This window comes from Tamandua tetradactyla, chromosome 2, assembly GCF_023851605.1.
Source record: "Tamandua tetradactyla isolate mTamTet1 chromosome 2, mTamTet1.pri, whole genome shotgun sequence".
In the NCBI taxonomy this organism is placed as follows: domain Eukaryota; kingdom Metazoa; phylum Chordata; class Mammalia; order Pilosa; family Myrmecophagidae; genus Tamandua; species Tamandua tetradactyla.
In genome coordinates this window covers 9,035,027-9,042,521 of record NC_135328.1, presented here as the reverse complement: position 1 = coordinate 9,042,521, position 7,495 = coordinate 9,035,027, and the positions used below count along the sequence as shown (strand labels likewise).

The following is a 7,495-nucleotide window of genomic DNA, read 5'->3' as shown; positions in this document are numbered from 1 at the left end:
ACAAATCTTCGCCCGAACAAGCCAACAACTGAACCAAGACAATCTTTCTCAACTCTTCTATTTAGGATTTGAAACATTTCCAATTAAAGACTTCATTTTTCCTGTAGACTTCAACATATGTGGCCCAAACAACCCTATTTCTGAGATGGTCTCAATTCTGACTTTAGAATTACTTTGCCAATTCCACTTCAGCTATTGCTTTGATATTGATGATGAAATTTCCTTTTCCAAGCCCCTGCAAGTGAGGGCAGTAGGGTAGAGTTCCTCATTTGGGCTATATATCTGGGCCTGCCCTTTTAACACAGTGTTTTACAGTGTTCCTAACTTTATGGATTTATAGCATATTTGACATATCAGGTTTCTTTGGATTGTTTGTAACCAAAGTCTTTCCAACATTGCCTTTTTTCCCTCTCTTCACTGTTTAATCAAATCAAAAGCAGATGTACTTGAGTGGAGCCCTCTTAGAGGGACAGGAGGTCATGGTGGAAGTGGGAGAACTGAGGGTCATGCTGCAGTAACAGGTGTGCTGACATCTAACTCACCATTATGAGATGCTTCTGCTCCTGCAACGTCATCATTTTGGCAATCTAAACTCTGAGAGTGGAAATTCATTTTCGAGAGCCCTGATCTTCTGAAGTGTTTCCTCATTCATCAGTGTTAGAGTGCTCAGTTGAGCTTCTTTTTGAGACAGGATTGGTAAGGAAATATGCCTGCTTGGGGGCTTCTCAAAAAAAAGGAAATTCTTCCTGAATGGGGTTATTTTAACCTTACCTCTCTCCTTAATCCTGCTGAATACTCTCCGTCTTCTCCGGCTGCCCATCCAATAACAGGAAAGTTGCCACTGCATCCTGTCCTTGCAGTTGGGACCACATTCTGTTGCATGACTGGTCAGCTGAAACTGGACTCTTGAACACTGAATCAGAGATAAATTAGTGTCAGTTTTTCTTACAATACTTTGAGATGACAATATGGCTCCCCAGATGAAAGTACTATTTGCATGCTTACTCCAACTTGTTGAAAAAACATTCCAATTAGGTGCTCAATCCAGCCAAGTATTTATATGGCAAAGTCTCCCCAAATTTGCCTGTCAGGTGGTTCAGGTAGGCATAGCAGCACCTGGTTCAAAAAGCACAACAGGCCACATGGCAGCCAGGCTTCTTCAGCAAATCAACCTTCCAGCTTGCCTGCTCCAAGCAGTTTTACAATCTGAAGCTGTGCCCTTAGTGGGGGCAAGGCAGAGAGTTCCATACCTCATCAGAACCTCAGTGTCAGTGAGGAATGTTTCATGTCAGCCTCCTACTAGATGAGGAAGTAAGTGAGAAATGGCCTTAGAGGAGCAGCGCACAAGCCTCCCATAGTCTCAGGTTTGAGAGGATCACAAAGTGCTTTGAAGAAACTAAAATAGGCTATAGCTCAAACCTTGCCCATGTGGTTAATGGCACCTGCACAGAGGTTCCCCCACCAAACAGTGCAATTGATAATTTCAGAAAAATCATATTGCTTTAATTTATAAATCTCAGTGTAGATACATTTGGAATATGATTAAAATGGATCATTCCAAGAGGGAAAAATATTAACACAATTTTTCCCCAAAAGAGTCAAAATCTCAACAGACAAAATAACAATTTAAGACCTTGAAATAGTCATCAAAGAACTTCCCCATAGCCTAACAAAACAAAGGGCGTACCAGAGCCAGGTAATAGGTACTGAAACTACTCCATTTTTTAATGTTTTTTTTTTTTTACAATAATAGTATAATACTGAGATCAAAATTAGAAAAAGTATAAAAACAAAATATGAATCAATAAATTGTGAAAATAAATGAAAACATTAAACATAAAGAACAATTATCTGGATCATTCTTGACTCTTTGCATTTCCATGTAAATTTTAAAATTTAGAATTAGTTCGTCAATTTCTGCACACAAATATGCACATACTTTTGGAATTTTATTATGATTGAATTGAATCTATAGATCAATTTGGGAGAGAAAAGACATCTCTGCAATGTCAAGTCCATCAATCCACTAACATGGTATGTACCTCCGTATATATATACAGGTCTTCTTTAATTTTTTCTCAGGAATATTTAAAGTTTTCAGTGTAGTTGTCTTGCATTTCTTTTGTTAGATATTATCCCTAAGGATTTGATTATTTATGAAGGAAATCATCATATGGGAGATATGTATTTTTTACTTTTACTTTTATTTTATTGCTGATATTAAAACAAAGTAATTTTGCATGATTCTATATTCAGTGACCTTGATAAAATCACTGCTTAATTATACTAATTTGCTTATAGATTCTATAGCATTTCTTTTTGAAGAAAAAGAAATCTTGCACTGTTATAGATTCTACAGAGTTTCTTTTGAAGAAAAAGAAATCTTGCACTGTCAATTTTCAAGATTTTGTATAAAACTAATTAAATTTTGTAAAGTTCACTTCATTTCAGTTAAATAAAACAGTTTTGTATTGGTACAAGTTTTCATAAGCTGACCTAAAGGACAGACTAGAGGGCATAGAAGCAGACCCCACATGGAGAGTCATGGCAGAGGGGGAGAATGGCCTTGCCATCAAGTGGAGCTGTGTCATCTCAATAGCTGGATAAAAAAAATTAAATCTTGACCTCTACATTGCACCACAAACAGAATCCAATGCTGCATAGACTGCAGATCTTAATATAAGTACAATAGAGTATCAATTTCACAACATTAGAGTAGGTAAAGATTTCTCAAGGGAACACAGAAATATTAACCACAAAGGGGAAAAGGGATAAATTGGACTATATTAAATCCAAAGATTATCCCAGAAAAAACATTACAAGAGGGAAAAGTCAGGCCATGGGGTGAAAGAAGACATTTGCAATGCATATAGTCAGACAACAGAGAGAATACATAAAGAATTCTTAACAACCATGTTTTATAAAAAAAGGGCAAGAAACTGACGAGGGGCTTCACAAAAGAGGATATACAAATGGTAAATAACCACAAGAAAATGTGCCTAACCTCACTCCTTATAAGGAAAATGCAAGTTAAATCTTCCATATAATACCATGATATAGCCAGCATAATGACTAAAATAGAAAAGACTAGCAATACAAAGTACTGGTGAGGATGTAGAGAGGTTGAAATTCCTGTATGCTACTGGTGGGAATGTAAATTAACACAACTCTTCCAAAATGTCTGGCATTCTACACTAATCCTAAACATGTGCATATCTTATCAGCAAGCAAGTCCACACCCAACAGAAATGTATACAAGTTCAACAAGAGGGATGTACAGGAATGCTGGTCACAGTACTGTTTGTTACGGGCTGAATTGTGTCCCCCAAAAAAGATGTGTTGAAGTCCTAAATCCTAGTAATTGAGAATGTAAATTCATTTGGAAAGAGGGTCATTGCAGATGTAATTAGTCATGTTACTATGACAGGTGCTCTCATAAGAAGAGGAGAAGAGATGAGAGAGAGAGAGAGGGAGAAAAGATGGCCATGCATGTTTAAGTGAACATCACGGATTACATAAAACCACCAGAAACTAGGAAGAGACAAGGAAAGATTCTCCCAAACAGGTTTCAGAGAAAGCCTGGTTCTGCTGTACCTTAATTTCAAACTTTCAGCCTCCAGAACTGTGATACAATAAATTTGTGTTTGCAGCCACCCAATTTGTGGCTATTGTTATGGAAGCCACAGGAGCCGAGACATTCCCAAACTGGAAAATATCAAATGTCCATCAAGAGTAGAAAGGGCAAGTCAACTGTGGAATAGGCCCATAGTGGAATACTATGTAGCAATGGAAAGTTCTGCACAGTAATATGCATAAACCTGCAAACTGAATGTCGAGCAAAAAAAATCAGACACACAGTGGGATTCTGAGTGAGTTCATTTGCATAAAGTTGAAAAGCCTGCAAAACCAGTCAAGTTAGGGTAAAAGTTAGGGTACTGGTAACTCCAGGGGAAGAGTGATTGTGGGAGGTGGGAAGGGGGTTTCTGGGGTGTTGATGATATTCTGTTAGTTGATTTATGGCCTGTCACATTGATTGTGTGAAAATGTACTGCGTTGTATAATTACCATTTATGAACTTTTTCTGTTGTATTACATTGAGAATTTTTTTTAAATTTATTTGAATAAAGATAAATCAGCACATTGAAGAATTATACATGATAAGCAAGTGGGGTTAGTGCCAGGTCACCAGACTGACCTTTTGGAAAATCATAAAGCTATATGTCTATATCACATATCATTACAAAATAAATTCCAAAAAGTTGTGAAAAGGGTCAAAACTCTAAAGGAATAAATGAAGCCAGCAGTTAAAAAAAAAAAAAAAAAACATGGTGGATTTTATGTCCTTGGAATGGGAAAGGTAAAAAAAAAAGAAATTATTTTCAACGTGGAAATCATAAAATTTAAAACATTTCTACATCTCAAAAGATATTGTAAACTAAATCAAAAGGATAACAAAAACTTAGGAAACAAGCTTATATGAGAGCAAAGGCATTAATTCCTGAATTTGTAAAAACTCATAAAAATCAACAAGAAAAGACTGAAAAAATATAAAAAGAGAAACAGAAATGATTAAGGAGTTAATGAGAAAAAAGAGAGAGAAGAAATAGAATAGGCACATAAATATGTGAAAGATACCTAGGTGCCAACAAAATTAAACAAATGAAAATTAAAACAACACTGTGCACAGCATTTTGACTTTAGTAGGCTAAGAAAGTTTAAAAGTTGTGATACCCAGTCTAGACAAGAATGAGTGGACTAAGAATTCCCATGTACTCTCCATGAGAGCTTAATTTCGAGAGAAATTAGGAAGTACTATCATTTTTACATATTTATACACTTTGAGGCATCAGTTTCACAGTGAGAAACTTACCTTAGGATATATGGTATACATTCAAGTTTTTCCATTAAATCATTAATTTCAACATGAATAATGGATAGAGAACTTGTTTAAGAAACAGAGTGCAAACATATCATGGATTATTACAGCTCCCATTAAAAATAATATAGGGGGCCAAGACGGCAGCTTAGCAATGTGGCCGTATTAGTTCGTCCTCCAGAACAGCTACTGAATAACCAGAATCAGTGCAGAACAGCTCCTGGGGCCACATCAGTGATCAGACACACAGCGTACCCCAGTCTGGACCAGGTGGACAGGCTGCAAGCACCCCCAGAACGGAGAGTTCCCCAAGCCATGGTGGCCAGCAACCCTCCCCCATAGGCTGCTTCTCAGAGTGGAAAGCAAAGAGACTTTACCAGCAGCAGGGCCTGAGAGCAACCAAACGCCAATTGTGGAATTAATTAACAAATTCCGACTACTAAAAATAGGCCCCCAGCTCAGGTGAACCTGGTCAAAGCAGAGGCCGCTCACTTTTGCCCTGGCACCAAGGGGGCAGGGCTGACAGAAAAAGAAAAAAAGAAAAGAAACAGAGGTTTTTGTGGTTGTATTTCTACAAAGGCTTGTCTGCCTTTGGATAGAGTGGCAGGACTTCTCAGGCTGCAACTGCCCCAGGCATAGGCAGAAACAAGCCCATTTGAGGGCTTGTCTGGAGCCTGTGCCTTCCCCAGGGGAGGGGTGAAGTCCAACTCAGGTGGAATCCCTTCCTCGAGGAATTCAGACACCAGGGCTTGGTAATTAGAAGCCATTAAAACCAGCCTACAACCTCTCCTCTGTCTCCACCATGACCCCAGCAGGGAGAGTGCCAAAGTTAAAGGTACTGCATCGTCTTATGCTGGTGGGACCTGCAGTCAGACAAGCGCCACACACAGGGCAGGATAAGGAAAACAGAGTACAGAGACTTCACAGGAAAGTCTTTCAACCTGCTGGGTCTCACCCTCAGGGAAAACCGATGCAGGTGACTCTTTCCCCCTGATAGGAGGCCAGTTTGGTCTGGGAAAATCTGGCTGGGGTATATAATATCTAAGTAGACCCTCCTAAGTGTGTGTGGGGGGAAGGCACCACACAAGCAGGGCAAGAAACAAGAAAACAAGAACTGAAAAATTCTCCTCAGTTAAACAAAACCTAAGCTAGGGGCCCAGATAAAGCTGAACTGAATGTCAAAGAACAGATAGACAGCAAATTCATCCAGCAAGAAAACCCTAGGTAAAAGAAGTGAAAGCAATCTCCAGAATAAACTAAAGGTAATCAAATGCCTAGACACCAACAAAAAATAACAAATCACACTAGGAAAATTGAAGATATGGCCCAGTCAAAGCAACAAACCAACAACTCAAATGAGATACAGGAGCTGAAACAATTAATTCAGAATATATGAATGGACATGGAAAACCTCATCAAAAACCAAATCAGTGAATTGAGGGAGGGTATAAAGAAGGCAAGGAATGAACAAAAAGAAGAAATCGAAAGTCTGAAAAAACAAATCACAGAACTTATGGGAATGAAAGGCACACTAGAAGAGATTAAAAAAACAATGGAAACCTACAATGGTAGATTTTGAGAGGCAGAAGACAGGATTAGTGAACTGGAGGATGGAACATCTGAAATCCTACAAGAAAAAGAAAATATAGGGAAAAAATGGAAAAATATGAGCAGGGACCCAGGGAATTGAATGACAAAATGTAGTGCATAAATATACGTGTTGTGGGTGTCCCAGAAGGAGAAGAGAAGGGAAAAGGAGGAGAAAAACTAATGGAGGAAATTATCACTGAAAATTTCCCAACTCTTATGAAAAACTTAAAATTATAGATCCAAGAAATGCAGTGTACCCCAAAGAGAATAGATCCAAATAAATGTACTCCAAGACACTTACTAATCAGAATGTCAGAAGTCAAAGAGAAAGAGAGAATCTTGAAAGCAGCAAGAGAAAAGCAATCAATCACATACAAGGGAAGCCCAATAAGACTATGTGTAGATTTCTCAGCAGAAACCATGGAGGCGAGAAGACAGTGGGATTATATATTTAAATTACTAAAAGAGAAAAACTGCCAACCAAGAATTCTATGTCCAGCAAAATTGTCCTTCAAAAATGAGGGAGAAATTAAAACATTTTCAGACAAAAAAATCACGGAGAGAATTTGTGACCAAGAGACCAGCTCTGCAAGAAATACTAAAGGGAGCACTAGAGACAGATAATAAAAGACAGAAGAGAGAGGTGTGGAGAAGAGTGTAGAAAGGAAGACTATGAGTAAAGGTAAAAAGAAGGAAAAGTAGATATAACATATAAAATCCAAAAGGCAAAATGGTAGAAGAAAGTACTACCCATGCAGTAATAACACTAAATGTTAATGGATTAAACTCCCCAATCAAAAGACATAGACTGTCAGAATGGATTAAAAAACAGGACCCATCTATATGCTGTCTACAGGAAATACATCTTAGACCCAAAGATAAACATAGGTCAAAAGTGAAAGGTTGGGAAAAGATATTTCATGCAAAAATCAGAAAAGAGCAGGAGTAGCTATACTAATGTCCAACAAATTAGACTTCAAATGTAAAACAGTTCAAGAGACAAAGAAGGATACTATGTATTAATAAAAG

The 7,495-nt window shown here is 37.9% G+C and overlaps 1 pseudogene; it reads right to left on the bottom strand.

Annotated features, from left to right (window-relative positions):
* Positions 1-265: 265 nt before the first annotated feature.
* Positions 266-1,053, bottom strand: LOC143655543 (mitochondrial fission regulator 1 pseudogene; annotated as a pseudogene).
* Positions 1,054-7,495: the final 6,442 nt, after the last annotated feature.